The sequence below is a fragment of the Cupressus sempervirens genome, chromosome 2, assembly GCF_028749045.1.
Source record: "Cupressus sempervirens isolate cs-2001-9-10 chromosome 2, ASM2874904v1, whole genome shotgun sequence".
Lineage (NCBI taxonomy): Eukaryota > Viridiplantae > Streptophyta > Pinopsida > Cupressales > Cupressaceae > Cupressus > Cupressus sempervirens.
This window is the reverse complement of record NC_143119.1, coordinates 562,299,912-562,324,911: the sequence shown is the minus strand read 5'-3', so window position 1 is coordinate 562,324,911 and position 25,000 is coordinate 562,299,912.

Below are 25,000 nucleotides of genomic sequence, written 5' to 3'. Positions count from 1 at the left end.
AACGGCCATACTTCGACAAGCCCTCCCAGAATTTCGCATCTGAAGGGAGAGATGAAACGCCTTGGGCTTTTTGTCCACACAATGCAAACACCGAACGCTCTCTTTAGGGGGGAGCTGAAGAAGAGTATCTCCCGCAGAACCCACGAGCCGCAGCCGTTCGGATCGCACAGGGCAGGACAGGGCATGGAGAGTTTCCGCATCCAAACAAAAATTATCGGTAATGCTCTACGCTTCTACTGGCCCGGACCACAAAGGCTGTAACGACAGTGCCATGCACTTCTGTGGGATGAGACAGTGAGAGAGGCGAGCACGCACCGAGAACGCACTAGCGAATAAATTATGCGGCAACCAAACCTTTCGCCGGCCCCCCTCTCAATCCCAAGGCTCTACCGATCGGCAAAAAACTTAGGGTGGAGAGTGGACCCTTGATGAAATTAGGGACGTCGAGCAATGCACCCGTGCAACCATCTCTTTCCTTCTTGCCGTCCGGGCAGGATAAAAATGCAATGATAGAACGTGCCAATGAGACGGAGCCCTTGGCTAAAAGATACAACTCCATACACACTCAGCAACAAGCGCATCTTAGAATCGAACACCAAATGTGCAGTGTGTTGCAAGCCGTGCAGACACCTACATATAGGGTATATCCATCAAAACAAAGCGACAAGTACTTACCACCAGCTCCGCCATTGCGATTACCGAATGGGATAATACTCACCGCCACAGATTAATGACCATCATTACCGTCTCGGAATAGATACAAGCACATCGAGCTTCATCCGATCAGCTGGATGAATTTCACCTTGAAGGGGCCCAATCCAAAAGTTCCGGAGGTCATCTCCTGGAACTCTCAAGAACAAGGCCCATCTTACATGCAAACTCTGCTACTGCGCAAACATAGGTTGCAATTAAAGAGAAATTGCAAGGCCGTCACAATGGCCCGAGGCCAATGCTCCGACCAAGTCAATTTTCTCTTGCAATCACCATGCCGCCGTTCACAGAGAGATCTCCCCATTCACTTGTGACGCGACGCACAATCCAAGGGCTAGACGCGAGCTCGCCCTTGAAAGGCCACTTTCCAAGGCATCCCCCGATGACACATTGGAACGACAACCGCTGTCGAACCATTTCCCAATGTTGTGCCGATCGAGTTGGCACAGAGCCGCTAGACGAGGGCTCCCGTTTTAGATCGAGTTTTAAAATCACCAAGAAGACGCGGTGAGGGCTGGCAACCGCTGCCAAACCTTTTTCCGAAATTGCGCCAGCTGAGTGACTAGAAAACATGCTTTACGCGATAGGCACGCAAAAATTTTTGCTAGAGCGCCAAGCACCCACCTCATGGCCAGAGACAAGGGCTCGCCATTAGATCAACTTCGAAATCGCTGAACAGACGCGCTGTAGAATGGCAACCGCTGCCAAGTCTCTTCCGTAGTTGCGTCGGTCGAGTGATCGAAGAAGGTGATCTAAGAGAGGGTCCAAGCGTAGGCATTCGTCGGGGGATTCGCGCCGATGGCATAAATTTATGCAATACCCGAGCAACACCGGACGGAGGTGCTAGACGAGGGCTCCCGTTTTAGATCGAGTTTTAAAATCACCGAGTAGACGCGGTGAGGGCTGGCAACCGCTGCCAAACCTTTTTCCGAAATTGCGCCAAACCTTTTTCCAAAATTGCGCCATCTGAGTGACAAGAAAACATGATCTAAAGGAGAGTCCAGGAATAGCACCCTCGAGGGTGGGCTTCATGCCCCTCTAATTGATTCAACGTCGGCGTCCACCGTTTCAAAATCCGACATATCCATCCGCCCTGACAGCGGCGTTGAATCAATGAGGGGGGCACGGGAGAGGCTCGCGGCAACCACCTCTCCCGTTGTAGCCGCGATAGGCACGCAAAAAATTTTGCTAGAGCGCCAAGCACCCACCTCATGGCTAGAGACAAGGGCTCGCCATTAGATCAACTTCGAAATCGCTGAACAGACGCGCTGTAGAATGGCAACCGCTGCCAAGTCTCTTCCGTAGTTGCGTCGGTGGAGTGATCGAAGAAGGTGATCTAAGAGAGGGTCCAAGCGTAGGCATTCGTTGGGGGATTCGCGCCGATGGCATAAATTTATGCAATACCCGAGCAACACCGGACGGAGGTGCTAGAAGAGGGCTCCCGTTTTAGATCGAGTTTTAAAATAACCAAGTAGACGCGGTGAGGTCTGGCAACCGCTGCCAAACCTTTTTCCGAAATTGCGCCAGCTGAGTGACAAGAATACATGATCTAAAGGAGAGTCCAGGAATAGCACCCTCGAGGGTGGGCTTCATGCCCCTCTAATTGATTCAACGTCGGCGTCCACCGTTTCAAAATCCGACAAATCCATCCGCCCTGACAGCGGCGTTGAATCAATGAGCTGGGCACGGGAGAGGCTCGCGGCAACCACCTCCCCCATTGTAGCCGCGATAGGCTCGCAAAAAATATTGCTAGAGCGCCAAGTACCCACCTCATGGCTATCGACAAGGGCTCGCCATTAGATCAACTTCGAAATCGCAGAACGGACGCGGTGTAGAATGGCAACCGCTGCCAAGTCTCTTCCGTAATTGCGTCGGTCGAGTGATCGAAGAAGGTGATCTAAGAGAGGGTCCAAGCGTGTAGGCATTCGTTGGGGGATTCGCGCCGATGGCAAAAATTTGTGCAATACCCGAGCAACACCGGACGGAGGTGCAAGACGAGGGCTCCCGTTTTAGATCGAGTTTTAAAATCACCGAGTAGACGCGGCGAGGGGCTGGCAACCGCTGCCAAACCTTTTTCCGAAATTGCGCCAGCTGAGTGACAAGAATACATGATCTAAAGGAGAGTCCAGGAATAGCACCCTCGAGGGTGGGCTTCATGCCCCTCTAATTGATTCAACGTCGGCGTCCACCGTTTCAAAATCCGACATTTCCATCCGCCCTGACAGCGGCGTTGAATCAATGAGGGGGGGCACGGGAGAGGCTCGCGGCAACCACCTCTCCCGTTGTAGCCGCGATAGGCACGCAAAAAATTTTGCTGGAGCGCCAAGCACCCACCTCATGGCTAGAGACAAGGGCTCGCCATTAGATCAACTTCGAAATCGCTGAACAGAAGCGGTGTAGAATGGCAACCGCTGCCAAGTCTCTTCCGTAGTTGCGTCGGTCGAGTGATCGAAGAAGGTGATCTAAGAGAGGGTCCAAGCGTAGGCATTCGTTGGGGGGATTCGCGCCGATGGCATAAATTTATGCAATACCCGAGCAACACCGGACGGAGGTGCTAGACGAGGGCTCCCGTTTTAGATCGAGTTTTAAAATCACCGAGTAGACGCGGTGAGGGCTGGCAACCGCTGCCAAACCTTTTTCCGAAATTGCGCCAGCTGAGTGACAAGAAAACATGATCTAAAGGAGAGTCCAGGAATAGCACCCTCGAGGGTGGGCTTCATGCCCCTCTAATTGATTCAACGTCGGCGTCCACCGTTTCACAATCCGACATATCCATCCGCCCTGACAGCGGCGTTGAATCAAGGAGGGGGGCACGGGAGAGGCTCGCGGCAACCACCTCTCCCCTTGTAGCCGCGATAGGCACGCAAAAAATTTTGCTAGAGCGCCAAGCACCCACCTCATGCCTAGAGACAAGGGCTCGCCATTAGATCAACTTCGAAATCGCTGAACAGACGCGCTGTAGAATGGCAACCGCTGCCAAGTCTCTTCCGTAGTTGCGTCGGTGGAGTGATCGAAGAAGGTGATCTAAGAGAGGGTCCAAGCGTAGGCATTCGTTGGGGGATTCGCGCCGATGGCATAAATTTATGCAATACCCGAGCAACACCGGACGGAGGTGCTAGACGAGGGCTCCCGTTTTAGATCGAGTTTTAAAATCACCGAGTAGACGCGGTGAGGGCTGGCAACCGCTGCCAAACCTTTTTCCGAAATTGCGCCAGCTGAGTGACAAGGAAACATGATCTAAAGGAGAGTCCAGGAATAGCACCCTCGAGGGTGGGCTTCATGCCCCTCTAATTGATTCAACGTCGGCGTCCACCGTTTCAAAATCCGACATATCCATCCGCCCTGACAGCGGCGTTGAATCAATGAGGGGGGCACGGGAGAGGCTCGCGGCAACCACCTCTCCCCTTGTAGCCGCGATAGGCACGCAAAAAATTTTGCTAGAGCGCCAAGCACCCACCTCATGCCTAGAGACAAGGGCTCGCCATTAGATCAACTTCGAAATCGCTGAACAGACGCGCTGTAGAATGGCAACCGCTGCCAAGTCTCTTCCGTAGTTGCGTCGGTGGAGTGATCGAAGAAGGTGATCTAAGAGAGGGTCCAAGCGTAGGCATTCGTTGGGGGATTCGCGCCGATGGCATAAATTTATGCAATACCCGAGCAACACCGGACGGAGGTGCTAGACGAGGGCTCCCGTTTTAGATCGAGTTTTAAAATCACCGAGTAGACGCGGTGAGGGCTGGCAACCGCTGCCAAACCTTTTTCCGAAATTGCGCCAGCTGAGTGACAAGAAAACATGATCTAAAGGAGAGTCCAGGAATAGCACCCTCGAGGGTGGGCTTCATGCCCCTCTAATTGATTCAACGTCGGCGTCCACCGTTTCAAAATCCGACATATCCATCCGCCCTGACAGCGGCGTTGAATCAATGAGGGGGGCACGGGAGAGGCTCGCGGCAACCACCTCTCCCCTTGTAGCCGCGATAGGCACGCAAAAAATTTTGCTAGAGCGCCAAGCACCCACCTCATGCCTAGAGACAAGGGCTCGCCATTAGATCAACTTCGAAATCGCTGAACAGACGCGCTGTAGAATGGCAACCGCTGCCAAGTCTCTTCCGTAGTTGCGTCGGTGGAGTGATCGAAGAAGGTGATCTAAGAGAGGGTCCAAGCGTAGGCATTCGTTGGGGGATTCGCGCCGATGGCATAAATTTATGCAATACCCGAGCAACACCGGACGGAGGTGCTAGACGAGGGCTCCCGTTTTAGATCGAGTTTTAAAATCACCGAGTAGACGCGGTGAGGGCTGGCAACCGCTGCCAAACCTTTTTCCGAAATTGCGCCAGCTGAGTGACAAGAAAACATGATCTAAAGGAGAGTCCAGGAATAGCACCCTCGAGGGTGGGCTTCATGCCCCTCTAATTGATTCAACGTCGGCGTCCACCTTTTTTCAAAATCCGACATATCCATCCGCCCTGACAGCGGCGTTGAATCAATGAGGGGGGCACGGGAGAGGCTCGCGGCAACCACCTCTCCCATTGTCGCCGCGATAGGCACGCAAAAAATTTTGCTAGAGCGCCAAGCACCCACCTCATGCCTAGAGACAAGGGCTCGCCATTAGATCAACTTCGAAATCGCTGAACAGACGCGCTGTAGAATGGCAACCGCTGCCAAGTCTCTTCCGTAGTTGCGTCGGTCGAGTGATCGAAGAAGGTGATCTAAGAGAGGGTCCAAGCGTAGGCATTCGTTGGGGGATTCGCGCCGATGGCATAATTTTATGCAATACCCGAGCAACACCGGACGGAGGTGCTAGACGAGGGCTCCCGTTTTAGATCGAGTTTTAAAATCACCAAGTTGACGCGGTGAGGGCTGGCAACCGCTGCCAAACCTTTTTCCGAAATTGCGCCAGCTGAGTGACAAGAAAACATGATCTAAAGGAGAGTCGAGGAATAGCACATCCGGGGTGGGCTTCATGCCCCTCTAATTGATTCAACGTCGGCGTCCACCGTTTCAAAATCCGACATATCCATCCGCCTTGACACCGGCGTTGAATCAATGAGGGGGGCACGGGAGAGGCTCGCGGCAACCACCTCTCCTATATAAGCTATTAGTGCGAGGCTCGCTCTGCATTAGAAATTAGCGAACACGCCGACATCCGCCTTAAAAATCCATATCCTTTAAAATTCCTACCAAACAGCCATTCACGACCCAATTTTTTATGAGGTCGGCAGAGGAGCAAAAGATCGTCATCGGTTAGGAGATGTGAGTTCATGGAGCCGAGGGACTGAAATGGTCATCGAGCTCATCCGATCAACTGGATGAATTTCACCTTGAAGGGGCCCAATCCAAAAGTTCCGGAGGTCATCTCCTGGAACTCTCGAGAACAAGGCCCATCTTATACATGCAAACTCTGCTACTGCGCAAACATAGGTTGCAATTAAAGAGAAATTGCGAGGCCGTCACAATGGCCCGAGGCCAATGGCTCCGACTAAGTCAATTTTCTCTTGCAATCACCATGCCGCCGTTCACAGAGAGATCTCCCCATTCACTTGTGACGCGACGCACAATTCCAAGGTCTAGACGCGAGACCGCCCTTGAAAGAAAGACCACTTTCCAAGACATCCCCCGATGACACATTGGAACGTCAACCGCTGTCGAACCACTCCCAATGTTGTGCCGATCGAGTTGGCACAGAGGCGACCTTAGGGAGCTCCCGCGTAGCAATCGGGATGTGCTTTCGTGCCCGTCTCTCACAAAAACCAATGTTAGCTGTGGACAAATTTGGAATCCAAGGGCTCGCATCCATCGTCGGCACTGGGTCTATATATTCAAAGGCCACGGAGAGGTTCCGATAAGAGAAGCTCCCCTGCTCGCTCGCACAAACATATCCCAAATTCTAGACACAAGCTCCCGCCCTTAGCATCGCTCTCCAGATCACCGCAATGACACATTGGAACGACAACCGCTGTCGAACAACTCCCGAAATTGTGGCAATGGAGTGAGAAAGAAGAGCAACTTTGGGGAGCCGCGCATAGCAAACGGGCTGTGCTGCTGCTGCTTCATTCCGCTCTTTATATAGATCCGAAATCGTTGATTTCGTTTGGAATCCGAGGCTGCATTCGTCCTTGCTCAAACAAGCAATGGCTCTTCTAATCGAATGGCCACGGGGAGCTTCCGATAACAAAGGCTCCCTTGTCACTCGTGATGCGCAGGCCAACTGCTAGACGACGGGTCGCCCTTCAGATCGCTGCCCAGGCAACCACCACAACGGCACCATTGGAACGACAACCGCTGCCGAACCGTTATGAAAATTTTGTGCCAAAGAAGTTGTTGCGTAGAGAACGACTCTGGGGAGAGAGCCCTCGCATAGCAAAATCGGGATGGCTTCACGGCCCTCCCAATAGAAACGATGCTGGTGCCAATATTCCAAAAATCCGAATAACGTGTCTTTCGCGAACACCAGCACTGATTTCTATTGGGGAGGGTCGCCGAGAACTTTTGTTATCAAAGCTCCCATTGTAAGCCGCGATAGGCACACAAAAAATTGCTAGAGCCCCAAGCACCCACCTCATGGCTAGACAAGGGCTCGCCATTAGTAGATCAACTTCGAAATCGCTGAACAGACGCGCTGTGGAATGGCAACCGCTGCCAAGCCTCTTCCGTAATTGCGCCGGTCGAGTGATCGAAGAAGGTGATCTAAGAGAGAGTCCAAGGCTAGGGATTCGTTGGGTGATTCGCGCCGATAGCACAAAATTATGCAATACCCGAGCAACACCGGACGGAGGTGCTAGACGAGGGCTCCCGTTTTAGATCGAGTTTTAAAATCACCGAGTAGACGCGGTGAGGGCTGGCAACCGCTGCCAAACCTTTTTCCGAAATTGCGCCAGCTGAGTGACAAGAAAACATGATCTAAAGGAGAGTCAGGGAATAGCACCCTCGAGGGTGGGCTTCATGCCCCTCTAATTGATTCAACGTCGGCGTCCACCGTTTCAAAATCCGACATATCCATCCGCCCTGACAGCGGCGTTGAATCAATGAGGGGGGCACGGGAGAGGCTCGCGGCAACCACCTCTCCCCTTGTAGCCGCGATAGGCACGCAAAAAGTTTTGCTAGAGCGCCAAGCACCCACCTCATGGCTAGAGACAAGGGCTCGCCATTAGATCAACTTCGAAATCGCTGAACAGACGCGCTGTAGAATGGCAACCGCTGCCAAGTCTCTTCCGTAGTTGCGTCGGTCGAGTGATCGAAGAAGGTGATCTAAGAGAGGGTCCAAGCGTAGGCATTCGTTGGGAGATTCGCGCCGATGGCATAAAAACTTATGCAATACCCGAGCAACACCGGACGGAGGTGCTAGACGAGGGCTCCCGTTTTAGATCGAGTTTTAAAATCACCGAGTAGACGCGGCGAGGGGCTGGCAACCGCTGCCAAACCTTTTTCCAAAATTGCGGCAGCTGAGTGGCAAGAAAACATGATCTAAAGGAGAGTCCAGGAATAGCACCCTCGAGGGTGGGCTTCATGCCCCTCTAACTGATTCAACGTCGGCGTCCACCGTTTCAAAGTCCGACATATCCATCCGCCCTGACAGCGGCGTTGAATCAGTGAGGGGGGCACGGGAGAGGCTCGCGGCAACCACCTCTCCCCTTGTAGCCGCGATAGGCACGCAAAAAAATTTTGCTAGAGCGCCAAGCACCCACCTCATGGCTAGAGACAAGGGCTCGCCATTAGATCAGCTTCGAAATCGCTGAACAGACGCGCTGTAGAATGGCAACCGCTGCCAAGTCTCTTCCGCAGTTGCGTCGGTCGAGTGATCGAAGAAGGTGATCTAAGAGAGGGTCCAAGCGTAGGCATTCGTTGGGGGATTCGCGCCGATGGCATAAGTTTCTGCAATACCCGAGCAACACCGGACGGAGGTGCTAGACGAGGGCTCCCGTTTTAGATCGAGTTTTAAAATCACCAAGTAGACGCGGTGAGGGCTGGCAACCGCTGCCAAACCTTTTTCCGAAATTGCGCCAGCTGAGTGACAAGAAAACATGATCTGAAGGAGAGTCCAGGAATAGCACCCTCGAGGGTGGGCTTCATGCCCCTCTAATTGATTCAACGTCGGCGTCCACCGTTTCAAAATCCGACATATCCATCCGCCCTGACAGCGGCGTTGAATCAATGAGGGGGGCACGGGAGAGGCTCGCGGCAACCACCTCTCCCCTTGTAGCCGCGATAGGCACGCAAAAAATTTTGCTAGAGCGCCAAGCACCCACCTCATGGCTAGAGACAAGGGCTCGCCATTAGATCAACTTCGAAATCGCTGAACAGACGCGCTGTAGAATGGCAACCGCTGCCAAGTCTCTTCCGTAGTTGCGTCGGTCGAGTGATCGAAGAAGGTGATCTAAGAGAGGGTCCAAGCGTGTAGGCATTCGTTGGGGGATTCGCGCCGATGGCATAAATTTATGCAATACCCGAGCAACACCGGACGGAGGTGCTAGACGAGGGCTCCCGTTTTAGATCGAGTTTTAAAATCACCAAGTAGACGCGGTGAGGGCTGGCAACCGCTGCCAAACCTTTTTCCGAAATTGCGCCAGCTGAGTGACAAGAAAACATGATCTAAAGGTGAGTCCAGGAATAGCACCCTCGAGGGTGGGCTTCATGCCCCTCTAATTGATTCAACGTCGGCGTCCACCGTTTCACAATCCGACATATCCATCCGCCCTGACAGCGGCGTTGAATCAATGAGGGGGGCACGGGAGAGGCTCGCGGCAACCACCTCTCCCGTTGTAGCCGCGATAGGCACGCAAAAAATTTTGCTAGAGCGCCAAGCACCCACCTCATGGCTAGAGACAAGGGCTCGCCATTAGATCAACTTCGAAATCGCTGAACAGACGCGCTGTAGAATGGCAACCGCTGCCAAGTCTCTTCCGTGGTTGCGTCGGTCGAGTGATCGAAGAAGGTGATCTAAGAGAGGGTCCAAGCGTAGGCATTCGTTGGGGGATTCGCGCCGTCGGCATAATTTTTTGCAATACCCGAGCAACACCGGACGGAGGTGCTAGGCGAGGGCTCCCGTTTTAGATCGAGTTTTAAAATCACCAAGTAGACGCGGTGAGGGATGGCAACCGCTGCCAAACCTTTTTCCGAAATTGCGCCAGCTGAGTGAGAAGAAAACATGATCTAAAGGAGAGTCTAGGAATAGCACATCCAGGGTGGGCTTCATGCCCCTCTAATTGATTCAACGTCGGCGTCCACCGTTTCAAAATCCGACATATCCATCCGCCTTGACACCGGCGTTGAATCAATGAGAGGGGCACGGGAGAGGCTCGCGGCAACCACCTCTCCTATATAAGCTATTAGTGCGAGGCTCGCTCTGCATTAGAAATTAGCGAACACACCGACATCCGCCTTGAAAATCCGAATCCTTTAAAATTCCTACCAAACAGCCATTCACGACCCAATTTTTTATGGGGTCGGCAGAGGAGCAAAAGATTGTCATCGGTTACGAGATGTGAGTTCATGGAGCCGAGGGACTGAAATGGTCATCGAGCTCATCCGATCAACTGGATGAATTTCACCTTGAAGGGGCCCAATCCAAAAGTTCCGGAGGTCATCTCCTGGAACTCTCGAGAACAAGGCCCATCTTACATGCAAACTCTGCTACTGCGCAAACATAGGTTGCAATTAAAGAGAAATTGCGAGGCCGTCACAATGGCCCGAGGCCAATGGCTCCGACTAAGTCAATTTTCTCTTGCAATCACCATGCCGCTGTTCACACAGAGATCTCCCCATTCACTTGTGACGCGACGCACAATCCAAGTGCTAGACGCGAGCTCGCCCTTGAAAGAAAGACCACTTTCCAAGACATCCCCCATTCACTTGTGACGCGACGCACAACCCAAGTGCTAGACGCGAGCTCGCCCTTGAAAGAAAGACCACTTTCCAAGACATCCCCCGATGACACATTGGAACGACAACCGCTGTCGAACCATTCCCAATGTTGTGCCGATCGAGTTGGCACAGAGGCGACCTCAGGGAGCTCCCGCGTAGCAATCGGGATGTGCTTTCATACCCATCTCTCACAAAAACCAATCTTAGCTGTGAACAAATTTCGCCGCAATGACACCATTGGAACGACGACCGCTGTCGAACAACTCCCGCATTTGTGCCCCGATGGAGTGAGAAAGAATAGCAACTTTGGGGAGCCGCGCATCGCAAACGGGCTGCTGCTTCATTCCGCTCTTATATATAGAGATCCGATGTCGTTGATTTCGTTTGGAATCCGAGGCTGCATTCGTCCTTGCTCACACAAGCAATGGCTCTTCTCATCGAGAATGGCCACGGGGAGCTTCCGATCACAAAGGCTCCCTTGTCACTCGTGACGCGCAGCCCAACTGCTTTCCGAAATTGCGCCAGCTGAGTGACAAGAAAACATGATCTAAAGGAGAGTCGAGGAATAGCACCTCGAGGGTGGGCTTCATGCCCCTCCAATTGATTCAACGTCGGCGTCCACCGTTTCAAAATCCGACATTTCCATCCGCCTTGACACCGCCGTTGAATCAATGAGAGGGGCACGGGAGAGGTTCGCGGCAACAACCTCTCCTATATAAGCTATTAGTGCGAGGCTCGCTCTCCATTAGAAATTAGCGAACACGCCGACATCCGCCATAAAAATCCAAATCGTTGAAAATTCTGACCAAACAGCCATCCACGACCCAATTTATTATGAGGTCGTCTAAGGAGCAAAAGATTGTCATCGGTTAGGAGATGTGAATTCATGGAGCCAAGGGGGACTGAAATGGTCATCGAGCTCATCCGATCAACTGGATGAATTTCACCTTGAAGGGGCCCAATCCAAAAGTTCCGGAGGTCATCTCCTGGAACTCTCAAGAACAAGGACCGTCTTACTTGCAAACTCTGCTACTGCGCAAACATAGGTTGCAATTAAAGAGAAATTGCCAAGCCATCACAGTGGCCCGAGGCCAATGCTCCGACTAAGTCAAATTTTCTCTTGCAATCACCATGCCGCCGTTCACAGAGAGATCTCCCCATTCACTTGCGACGCGACGCACAATCCAAGTGATAGACGCGAGCTCGCCCTTGAAAGGCCAGCCCACTTTCCGAGACATCCCCCGATGACACATTGGAACGACAACCGCTGTCGAACCATTCCCAATGTTCTGCCGATCGAGTTGGCACAGAGGCGACCTTAGGGAGCTCCCGCGTAGCAATCGGGATGTGCTTTCGTACCCATCTCTCACAAAAACCAATCTTAGCTGTGAACAAATTTAGAATCCAAGGCTCGTATCCATCGATATCGTCGGCACTGGGTCTATATATTCAAAGGCCACGGAGAGGTTCCGATAAGAGAAGCTCCCCTGCTCGCTCGCACAAACATCCCAAATGCTAGACACAAGCTCCCGCCCTTAGCATCGCTCTCCAGATCGCCGCAATGACACATTGGAACGACAACCGCTGTCGAACAACTCCCGAATTTGTGCCGATGGAGTGAGAAAGACGAGCAACTTTGGGGAGCCACGCATGGCAAACGGGCTGCTGCTTCATTCCGCTCTTATATATAGATCCGATGTCGTTGATTTCCTTTGGAATCCGAGGCTGCATTCGTCCTTGCTCACACAAGCAATGGCTCTTCTCATCGAATGGTCACGGGGAGCTTCCGATTACAAAGGCTCCCTTGTCACCCGTGATGCGCAGCCCAACTGCTAGACGACGGCTCGCCCTTCAGATCGCTGCCCAGGCAACCACCACAACGGCACCATTGGAACGACAACCGCTGCCGAACCATTCCGAAATTTTTTTGCCAAAGAAGTTGTTGCAAAGAGAACGACTCTGGGGAGAGAGCCCTCGCATAGCAAAATCGGGATGGCTTCACGGCAGCTGGATGGGATTTGAATTCATGGAGCCAAGGGAGTGAAATGGTCATCGAGCTCATCCGATCAACTGGATGAATTTCACCTTGAAGGGGCCCAATCCAAAAGTTCCGGAGGTCATCTCCTGGAACTGTCAAGAACAAAGGCCAATCTTACATGCGAACTCTGCTACTGCGCAAACATAGCTTGCAATTATAGAGAAATTGCAAGGCCGTCACAATGGCCCGAGGCCAATGCTCCGACTACTAAGTCAATTTTCTCTTGCAATCACCATGCCGCCGTTCACAGAGAGATCTCCCCATTCACTTGTGACGACACACAATCCAAGTGCTAGACGCGATCTCGCCCTTGGAAGGCCGCGTTCCAAGACATCCCGATGACACATTGGAACGACAACCGCTGTCGAACCATTCCCAATGTTGTGCCGATCGAGTTGGCACAGAGGCGATCTTAGGGAGCTCCCGCGAATCGATCGGGAAGTGCTTTCGTACCCATCTCTCACAAAAACCAATGTTAGCTGTGAACAATTTTATAATCCAAGGCTCGTATCCATCGATATCGTCGGCACTGGGTCTATATTCAAAGGCCACGGAGAGGTTCCGATAAGAGAAGCTCCCCTGCTCTCTTGCACAAACATCCCCAAATGCTAGGCGCAAGCTCCGGCCCTTAGCATCGCTCTCCAGATCACCGCAATGACACATTGGAACGACAACCGCTGTCGAACAACTCCCGAATTTGTGCCCATGGAGTGAGAAAGAAGAGCCAGATCGGGTCGACGAAAACGGCTAAGCCAGATCGGGTCGGCCAGCATGGCTCGGCCACCATTTTTCGCCGAGAGCTTTCGATATTAAAGCTCCCATGTAGCAGCGATAAGTACACCATGACAAAATTGCTAGAGCGCCGAGCACCCATAGCAAATTGCCATTATACCAAGCAACGCCCGGAGTGCTAGACAAGGGCTCACGTTTAGATCAAGTTTTAAAATCACCAAAAACACACGCCATGGATCGGCAACCGCTGCCTCACCTTTTCCAAAATTGAGTCATCGGAAAACATGATCTAAAGGAGAGCCGAGGAAAAGCACTGAGATCGCTTCATGCCCCTTTCATTCATTCAACATCAGCATACACCGTTTGAAAACCCAACAATCCGATCCGCCTAGACACCAATGTTGAATCAATGAAAGGGGCATGGGAGAGGCTCGCGGCAACAACCTCTCCTATATAAGCTATTAGTGCGAGGCTCGCTCTGCATTAGAAATCTGCGATAGCGCGGACAAAAACCTTAAAAATCCAATTCAATGAAAAATGTGACCAAACAGCCATCCACGACACCGTTTTTGGAGCTCGCCCAGATCGGCTCGGCCAGAATGGCTCGCCCAGATCGGCTCGGCCAGCATGGTGACTTGCTGACTCGGTGAGAGTACTTCGAACTGTCAAGAACAAAGGCCAATCTCACATGCAAACTCTGCTACTGCGCAAACATAGCTCGCAATTACAGAGAAATTGCAAGGCCGTCACAATGGCCCGAGGCCAATGCTCCGACTACTAAGTCGATTTTCTCTTGCAATCGCCATGCCGCCGTTCACAGAGAGATCTCCCCATTCACTTGTGACGACGCACAATCCAAGTGCTAGACGCGAGCTCGCCCTTGAAAGGCCGCGTTCCAAGACATCCCGATGACACATTGGAACGACAACCGCTGTCGAACCATTCCCAATGTTGTGCCGATCGAGTTGGCACAGAGGCGATCTTAGGGAACTCCCGCGTATCGATCGGGAAGTGCTTTCGTACCCATCTCTCACAAAAACCAATGTTAGCTGAACAATTTTATAATCCAAGGCTCGTATCCATCGATATCGTCGGCACTGGGTCTATATTCAAAGGCCACGGAGAGGTTCCGATAAGAGAAGCTCCCCTGCTCGCTTGCACAAACATCCCCAAATGCTAGACGCAAGCTCCCGCACTTAGCATCGCTCTCCAGATCACCGCAATGACACATTGGAACGACAACCGCTGTCGAACAACTCCCGAATTTGTGCCGATGGAGTGAGAAACGAGAGCCAGATCGGGTCGACGAAAACGGCTAAGCCAGATCGGGTCCGCCAGCATGGCTCGGCCACCATTTTTCGCCGAGAGCTTTCGATATTAAAGCTCCCATGTAGCCGCGATAAGTACACCATGACAAATTGCTAGAGCGCCGAGCACCCATAGCAAATTGCCATTATACCAAGCAACGCCGGAGTGCTAGACAAAGGCTCACGTTTAGATCAAGTTTTAAAACCACCAAAAACACACGCCATGGATCGGCAACCGCTGCCTCACCTTTTCCAAAATTGAGTCATCGGAAAACATGATCTAAAGGAGAGCCGAGGAAAAGCACTGAGATCGCTTCATGCCCCTTTCATTCATTCAACATCAGCATACACCGTTTGAAAACCCAACAATCCGATCCGCCTAGACACCAATGTTGAATCAATGAAAGGGGCATGGGAGAGGCTCGCGGCAACAACCTCTCCTATATAAGCTATTAGTGCGAGGCTCGCTCTGCATTAGAAATCTGCGACAGCGCGGACAACTCCCTTAAAAATCCAATTCAATGAAAAATGTGACCAAACAGCCATCCACGACACCGTTTTTGGAGCTCGCCCAGATCGGCTCGGCCAGCATGGTGACTTGCTGACTCGGTGAGAGTACTTCGAACTGTCAAGAACAAAGGCCAATCTCACATGCAAACTCTGCTACTGCGCAAACATAGCTCGCAATTACAGAGAAATTGCAAGGCCGTCACAATGGCCCGAGGCCAATGCTCCGACTACTAAGTCGATTTTCTCTTGCAATCGCCATGCCGCCGTTCACAGAGAGATCTCCCCATTCACTTGTGACGACGCACAATCCAAGTGCTAGACGCGAGCTCGCCCTTGAAAGGCCGCGTTCCAAGACATCCCGATGACACATTGGAACGACAACCGCTGTCGAACCATTCCCAATGTTGTGCCGATCGAGTTGGCACAGAGGCGATCTTAGGGAACTCCCGCGTATCGATCGGGAAGTGCTTTCGTACCCATCTCTCACAAAAACCAATGTTAGCTGAACAATTTTATAATCCAAGGCTCGTATCCATCGATATCGTCGGCACTGGGTCTATATTCAAAGGCCACGGAGAGGTTCCGATAAGAGAAGCTCCCCTGCTCGCTTGCACAAACATCCCCAAATGCTAGACGCAAGCTCCCGCACTTAGCATCGCTCTCCAGATCACCGCAATGACACATTGGAACGACAACCGCTGTCGAACAACTCCCGAATTTGTGCCGATGGAGTGAGAAACGAGAGCCAGATCGGGTCGACGAAAACGGCTAAGCCAGATCGGGTCCGCCAGCATGGCTCGGCCACCATTTTTCGCCGAGAGCTTTCGATATTAAAGCTCCCATGTAGCCGCGATAAGTACACCATGACAAATTGCTAGAGCGCCGAGCACCCATAGCAAATTGCCATTATACCAAGCAACGCCGGAGTGCTAGACAAAGGCTCACGTTTAGATCAAGTTTTAAAACCACCAAAAACACACGCCATGGATCGGCAACCGCTGCCTCACCTTTTCCAAAATTGAGTCATCGGAAAACATGATCTAAAGGAGAGCCGAGGAAAAGCACTGAGATCGCTTCATGCCCCTTTCATTCATTCAACATCAGCATACACCGTTTGAAAACCCAACAATCCGATCCGCCTAGACACAAATGTTGAATCAATGAAAGGGGCATGGGAGAGGCTCGCGGCAACAACCTCTCCTATATAAGCTATTAGTGCGAGGCTCGCTCTGCATTAGAAATCTGCGACAGCGCGGACAACTCCCTTAAAAATCCAATTCAATGAAAAATGTGACCAAACAGCCATCCACGACACCGTTTTTGGAGCTCGCCCAGATCGGCTCGGCCAGAATGGCTCGCCCAGATCGGCTCGGCCAGCATGGCTCGCCCAGCCTTGGTGAGAGTACTTCGAACTGTCAAGAACAAAGGCCAATCTAACGTGCAAACTCTGCTACTGCGCAAACATAGGTTGCAATTATAGAGAAATTGCAAGGCCGTCACAATGGCCCGAGGCCAATGCTCCGACTACTAAGTCAATTTTCTCTTGCAATCGCCATGCCGCCGTTCACAGAGAGATCTCCCCAATCACTTGTGACGACGCACAATCCAAGTGCTAGACGCGAGCTCGCCCTTGAAAGGCTGCGTTCCAAGACATCCCGATGACACATTGGAACGACAACCGCTGTCGAACCATTCCCAATGTTGTGCCGATCGAGTTGGCACAGAGGCGACCAAACAGCCATCCACGACACCGTTTTTGGAGCTCGGCCAGATCGGCTCGGCCAGAACGGCTCGCCCAGATCGGCTCGGCCAGCATGGCTCGGCCAGAACGGCTCGCCCAGATTGGCTCGGCCATACCGGCTCGGCAAGAACGGCTCGCCCAGATCGGCTCGGCCAGCATGGCTCGGCCAGAACGGCTCGCCCAGATCGGCTCGGCAGGAATGGCTCGCCCAGATCGGCTCGGCCAGCATGGCTCGCCCAGCCTCGGTGAGAGTACTTGGAACCGTCAAGAACAAAGCCCAATCATACATGCAAACTCTGCTATGCGCAAACATAGGTTGCAATTATAGAGAAATTGCAAGGCCGTCACAATGGCCCGAGGCCAATGCTCCGACTACTAAGTCAATTTTCTCTTGCAATCGCCATGCCGCCGTTCACAAAGAGATCTCCCCATTCACTTGTGACGAAGCACAATCCAAGTGCTAGACGCGAGCTCGCCCTTGAAAGGCCGCGTTCCAAGACATCCCGATGACACATTGGAACGACAACCGCTGTCGAACCATTCCCAATGTTGTGCCGATCGAGTTGGCACAGAGGCGACCAAACAGCCATCCACGACACCGTTTTTGGAGCTCGGCCAGATCGGCTCGGCCAGCATGGCTCGGCCAGAACGGCTCGCCCAGATCGGCTCGCCCAGATCGGCTCGGCCAGAACGGCTCGCCCAGATCGGCTCGGCCAGCATGGCTCGGCCAGAACGGCTCGCCCAGATCGGCTCGCCCAGATCGGCTCGCCCAGAACGGCTCGCCCAGATCGGCTCGGCCAGCATGGCTCGGCCACAACGGCTCGCCCAGATCGGCTCGGCCAGAACGGGTCGCCCAGATCGGCTCGGCCAGAATGGCTTGCCCAGAACGGCTCGGCAGGATCGGGTCGGCCAGAATGGCTCGCCCAGATCGGCTCGGCCAGCATGGCTCGGCCAGAACGGCTCGGCCAGATCGGGACGATGACTTGATGAACGGACTTAGAGATTCGATTTGGTGGGCCGACCTGGCGGGGTGACTTGATGAACGCACTTGAAGGGTCGACTTGGTGGGGTGACTCTATGAACGGACCTAAAGAGTTGACTTTGTGAGAGTACTTGGCGGGGTGACTCGATGAAAGGACTTAAAGAGTCGACTTGGTGAGAGTACTTGGTGGGGCGACTTGATGAACGCACTTGAAGAATCGACTTGGTTAGAGTACTTGGTGGGGCGACTTGCTGAACGGACTCAAAGAGTCGACTTGGTGAGAGTACCTGGTGGCTCGACTTGATGAGCAGACTTAAAGAGTCAACTTGGTGAGAGTACTTGGCGGGGTGAACTGATGAACGAACATAAAGAGTCGGCTTGGTGGGAGTACTTGGTGGGCCGACCTGGTGGGGTGACTTTATGGACGGACTTAAAGAGTCGACTTGGTTAGATTACTTGTTCTGGTGACTTGATGAACGGACTTCGAGAGTCGACTTGGTGGGGTGACTTGATGAAAGGACTTAAACGGTCGACTTGGTGAGAGCACTCGGCGGGGCGACTTGATGAACGGACTTAAAGGGTCGACTTGATGAACGGACCTAAAGAGTTGACTTGGTGAGAGTACTTGGCGGGGTGAACTGATGAACGGACTTAAAGAGTCGACTTGGTGGGAGTACTCGGTGGGCCGACTTGATGAACGGACTTACAGAGTCGAATTGGTGAGAGTAGTTGTTCTGGTGACTTGATGAACGGACTTAAAGAGTCGGCTTGGCGGGGTGACTTGATGAAAGGACTTAAAGAGTCGACTTGGTGGGGTGACTCGATGAACGAACTTAGAGGGTCGACTTTGCGGGGTGACCTGATGAACGGACCTAAAGAGTTGACTTGGTGAGAGTACTCGGTGGGGTGACCTGATGAACAGACTTAGAGAGTCGACTTGGTGAGAGTCCTTGGTGGGCCGACCTGGTTGGGTGACTTCGTGAACTGACTTAAAGAGTCGACTTGGTGGGAGTACTTGGTGGGGTGACTTGATGAACGGACTTCAAGGGTCGACTTGGCGAGGTGACTTGATGAACGGTCCTAAAGAGTTGACTTGGTGAGAGTACTTGGTGTGGTGACTTGATGAAAAGACTTAAAGAGTCGAATTGGTGAGAGTACTTGGTGGGGTGACTTGATGAACGCACTTGAAGGGTCGACTTGGTGGGGTGACTTTATGAACGGACCTAAAGAGTTGACGTGGTGAGAGTGCTTGGTGGGGTGACTTGATGAACATAGTTAAAGAGTCGACTTGGTGAGAGTAGTTGGTCGGGTGACTTGATGAACGCACTCGAAGAATCGACTTGGTTAGAGTACTTGGTGGGGTGACTTGATGAACGGACTTAAAGATTCGACTTGGTGGGCCGACCTGGCGGGGTGACTTGATGAACGGACTTAGAGAGTCGACTTGGTGAGAGTACTTGGTGGGCCGACCTGGCCGGGTGACTTGATGAACAAACTTAAAGAGTCGACTTGGTGAGAGTACCCGGTGGGCTGACCTGGTCACGTGACTTGATGAACGGACTTAAAGAGTCGACTTGGTGGGCCGACTTGGCCGGGTGACTTGATGAACGAACTTAAAGGGTCGACTTGGTGGGTCGAACTAGCGGGGTGACTTGGTGAGAGTACTTGGTGGGCTGACCTGGCAGGGTGACTTGATGAACGAACTTAGAGAGTCGACTTTGTGAGAGTACTTGGTGGGTCGAACTGGCGGGGTGACTTGATGAACGAACTTAAAGAGTCGACCTGGTGAGAGAACTTGGTGGGCCGAGCTGGCGGGGTGAATTGATGAACGAACCTAAAGAGTCGACTTTGTGAGAGTACTTGGTGGGCCGACCTGGCGGGGTGAGTTGATGACCGAACTTAAAGGGTCGACTTGGTGAGAGTACTTGGTGGGCCGACCTGGCGGGGCGACTTGATGAACGAACTTAAGGAGTCGACTTGGTGAGAGTACTCGGTGGGGTGACCTGATGAACAAACCTAAAGAGTCGACCTGGTGAGAGTACTTGGTGGGCCGACCTGGCGGGGTGACTTGGTGAGCAAACTTAAAGAGTCGACTTGGTGAGAGTAGTTGGTGGGCTGACCTGGCGGGGTGACTTGATGAACGAACTTAAAGAGTCGACCTGGTGGGCCGACTTGGCAGAGTGACTTCATGAACGAACTTAAAGAGTCCACTCGGTGGGCCGACCTGGCGGGGTGACTTGATGAACGAACTTAAAGAGTCGACTTGGTGAGAGTAATTTGTGGGCTGACCTGGCGGGGTGACTTGATGAATGAACTTAAAGAGTCGACTTGGTGGGGTGACTTGATGAACGCACTTGAAGGGTCGACTTGGTGGGGTGACTCTATGAACGGACCTAAAGAGTTGACTTGGTGAGAGTACTTGGTGGGGTGACTCGATGAAAGGACTTAAAGAGTCGACTTGGTGAGAGTACTCGGTGGCTCGACTTTATGAGAAGACTTAAAGAGTCCACTTGGTGAGAGTGGGCCTAACGGGGCGATGTGGTGAGTGGGCCTAACGGGGCGAGTTGGTGGGGCGACTTGGCGAGTGGTATTAGAGAGCCGACGTGGTGAGGCGACTCGGCGAGTTGGTTCGTTGAGATGACATGGTGAGCTGACTTGGCGAGTCGACCCGGCGAGCGAACTTAAAGAGTCGACTTGGCAACGTACTCGAGTCGACTTGGTGAGGCGACCCGGCGAGCGGGCTCAAAGAGTCAACATGGTGAGGCGACTCATTGAGTCAACATGGTGAGGCGACTCATGGTGAGGAGCTATCCTTGAGGCAACTTGGTGGGCCTACTTGATTAGTCGACTTGGTGGGCCTACTTGATTAGTCGACTTGGTGAGCCGACCTGACGAGCTGACACGGTGAGCGGGCTTAAAGAGGCGACGACTTGGTGGGCTAACTCGGCAAGCCAACTTATCGAGGCGAGATGGTGAGTCGACTTGGTGAGCTGACTTGGTGAGCGCACTTAAAGAGTCAACTTCGTGAGGTGACTCGGCGAGTTAGCCCGCTGATGCGACTTGGGCGGGCCGACCTGGCGAACGAACTTAAAGAGGCGACTTGGGCGGGCTGACCTGGCGAGCGAACTTAAAGAGTTGACTTGGCAACGCACTTGAACAACCGACTTGGTGAGCTGACATGGTGAGTGGGCTTAGAGAAGCAACTCGGCGGGGCGACTTGATGAACGGACTTAAAGGGTCGACTTGATGAACGGACCTAAAGAGTTGACTTGGTGAGAGTACTTGGCGGGGTGAACTGATGAACGGACTTAAAGAGTCGACTTGGTGGGAGTACTCGGTGGGCCGACTTGATGAACGGACTTACAGAGTCGACTTGGTGAGAGTAGTTGTTCTGGTGACTTGATGAACGGACTTAAAGAGTCGGCTTGGCGGGGTGACTTGATGAAAGGACTTAAAGAGTCGACTTGGTGGGGTGACTCGATGAACGAACTTAGAGGGTCGACTTTGCGGGGTGACCTGATGAACGGACCTAAAGAGTTGACTTGGTGAGAGTACTCGGTGGGGTGACCTGATGAACAGACTTAGAGAGTCGACTTGGTGAGAGTCCTTGGTGGGCCGACCTGGTTGGGTGACTTCGTGAACTGACTTAAAGAGTCGACTTGGTGGGAGTACTTGGTGGGGTGACTTGATGAACGGACTTCAAGGGTCGACTTGGCGAGGTGACTTGATGAACGGTCCTAAAGAGTTGACTTGGTGAGAGTACTTGGTGTGGTGACTTGATGAAAAGACTTAAAGAATCGAATTGGTGAGAGTACTTGGTGGGGTGACTTGATGAACGCACTTGAAGGGTCGACTTGGTGGGGTGACTTTATGAACGGACCTAAAGAGTTGACGTGGTGAGAGTGCTTGGTGGGGTGACTTGATGAACATAGTTAAAGAGTCGACTTGGTGAGAGTAGTTGGTCGGGTGACTTGATGAACGCACTCGAAGAATCGACTTGGTTAGAGTACTTGGTGGGGTGACTTGATGAACGGACTTAAAGATTCGACTTGGTGGGCCGACCTGGCGGGGTGACTTGATGAACGGACTTAGAGAGTCGACTTGGTGAGAGTACTTGGTGGGCCGACCTGGCCGGGTGACTTGATGAACAAACTTAAAGAGTCGACTTGGTGAGAGTACCCGGTGGGCTGACCTGGTCACGTGACTTGATGAACGGACTTAAAGAGTCGACTTGGTGGGCCGACTTGGCCGGGTGACTTGATGAACGAACTTAAAGGGTCGACTTGGTGGGTCGAACTAGCGGGGTGACTTGGTGAGAGTACTTGGTGGGCTGACCTGGCAGGGTGACTTGATGAACGAACTTAGAGAGTCGACTTTGTGAGAGTACTTGGTGGGTCGAACTGGCGGGGTGACTTGATGAACGAACTTAAAGAGTCGACCTGGTGAGAGAACTTGGTGGGCCGAGCTGGCGGGGTGAATTGATGAACGAACCTAAAGAGTCGACTTTGTGAGAGTACTTGGTGGGCCGACCTGGCGGGGTGAGTTGATGACCGAACTTAAAGGGTCGACTTGGTGAGAGTACTTGGTGGGCCGACCTGGCGGGGCGACTTGATGAACGAACTTAAGGAGTCGACTTGGTGAGAGTACTCGGTGGGGTGACCTGATGAACAAACCTAAAGAGTCGACCTGGTGAGAGTACTTGGTGGGCCGACCTGGCGGGGTGACTTGGTGAGCAAACTTAAAGAGTCGACTTGGTGAGAGTAGTTGGTGGGCTGACCTGGCGGGGTGACTTGATGAACGAACTTAAAGAGTCGACCTGGTGGGCCGACTTGGCAGAGTGACTTCATGAACGAACTTAAAGAGTCCACTCGGTGGGCCGACCTGGCGGGGTGACTTGATGAACGAACTTAAAGAGTCGACTTGGTGAGAGTAATTTGTGGGCTGACCTGGCGGGGTGACTTGATGAATGAACTTAAAGAGTCGACTTGGTGGGGTGACTTGATGAACGCACTTGAAGGGTCGACTTGGTGGGGTGACTCTATGAACGGACCTAAAGAGTTGACTTGGTGAGAGTACTTGGTGGGGTGACTCGATGAAAGGACTTAAAGAGTCGACTTGGTGAGAGTACTCGGTGGCTCGACTTTATGAGCAGACTTAAAGAGTCCACTTGGTGAGAGTGGGCCTAACGGGGCGATGTGGTGAGTGGGCCTAACGGGGCGAGTTGGTGGGGCGACTTGGCGAGTGGTATTAGAGAGCCGACGTGGTGAGGCGACTCGGCGAGTTGGTTCGTTGAGATGACATGGTGAGCTGACTTGGCGAGTCGACCCGGCGAGCGAACTTAAAGAGTCGACTTGGCAACGTACTCGAGTCGACTTGGTGAGGCGACCCGGCGAGCGGGCTCAAAGAGTCAACATGGTGAGGCGACTCATTGAGTCAACATGGTGAGGCGACTCATGGTGAGGAGCTATCCTTGAGGCAACTTGGTGGGCCTACTTGATTAGTCAACTTGGTGAGCCGACCTGACGAGCTGACACGGTGAGCGGGCTTAAAGAGGCGACGACTTGGTGGGGTAACTCGGCAAGCCAACTTATCGAGGCGAGATGGTGAGTCGACTTGGTGAGCTGACTTGGTGAGCGCACTTAAAGAGTCAACTTCGTGAGGTGACTCGGCGAGTTAGCCCGCTGATGCGACTTGGGCGGGCCGACCTGGCGAACGAACTTAAAGAGGCGACTTGGGCGGGCTGACCTGGCGAGCGAACTTAAAGAGTTGACTTGGCAACGCACTTGAACAACCGACTTGGTGAGCTGACATGGTGAGTGGGCTTAGAGAAGCAACTCGGCGGGGCGACTTGATGAACGGACTTAAAGGGTCGACTTGATGAACGGACCTAAAGAGTTGACTTGGTGAGAGTACTTGGCGGGGTGAACTGATGAACGGACTTAAAGAGTCGACTTGGTGGGAGTACTCGGTGGGCCGACTTGATGAACGGACTTACAGAGTCGACTTGGTGAGAGTAGTTGTTCTGGTGACTTGATGAACGGACTTAAAGAGTCGGCTTGGCGGGGTGACTTGATGAAAGGACTTAAAGAGTCGACTTGGTGGGGTGACTCGATGAACGAACTTAGAGGGTCGACTTTGCGGGGTGACCTGATGAACGGACCTAAAGAGTTGACTTGGTGAGAGTACTCGGTGGGGTGACCTGATGAACAGACTTAGAGAGTCGACTTGGTGAGAGTCCTTGGTGGCTCGACTTTATGAGCAGACTTAAAGAGTCCACTTGGTGAGAGTGGGCCTAACGGGGCGATGTGGTGAGTGGGCCTAACGGGGCGAGTTGGTGGGGCGACTTGGCGAGTGGTATTAGAGAGCCGACGTGGTGAGGCGACTCGGCGAGTTGGTTCGTTGAGATGACATGGTGAGCTGACTTGGCGAGTCGACCTGGCGAGCGAACTTAAAGGGTCGACTTGGCAACGTACTCGAGTCGACTTGGTGAGGCGACCCGGCGAGCGGGCTCAAAGAGTCAACATGGTGAGGCGACTCATGGCGAGGAGCTATCCTTGAGGCGACTTGGTGGGCCTACTTGATTAGTCGACTTGGTGAGCCGACCTGACGAGCTGACACGGTGAGCGGGCTTAAAGAGGCGACGACTTGGTGGGGTAACTCGGCAAGCCAACTTATCGAGGCGAGATGGTGAGTCGACTTGGTGAGCTGACTTGGTGAGCGCACTTAAAGAGTCAACTTCGTGAGGTGACTCGGCGAGTTAGCCCGCGGATGCGACTTGGGCGGGCCGACCTGGCGAACGAACTTAAAGAGGCGACTTGGGCGGGCTGACCTGGTGAGCGAACTTAAAGAGTTGACTTGGCAACGTACTTGAACAATCGACTTGGTGAGCTGACATGGTGAGTGGGCTTAGAGAAGCAACTCGGCGGGGCGACTTGGCGAGCACACCTGCTGGGGCAAGGTGGTAAAACGACTAGGTGATTCGACTTGGTGAGCTGACTTAGGGAGCTGACTTGGTGAGCGAACTTAAGGGGTCGACTTGGTGAGGCAACCTGAATAGTCGACTCGGTGAGGTGACTTGGGGAGCCGACATGGTGAGCGGTCTTAAAGAAGAGGCGACC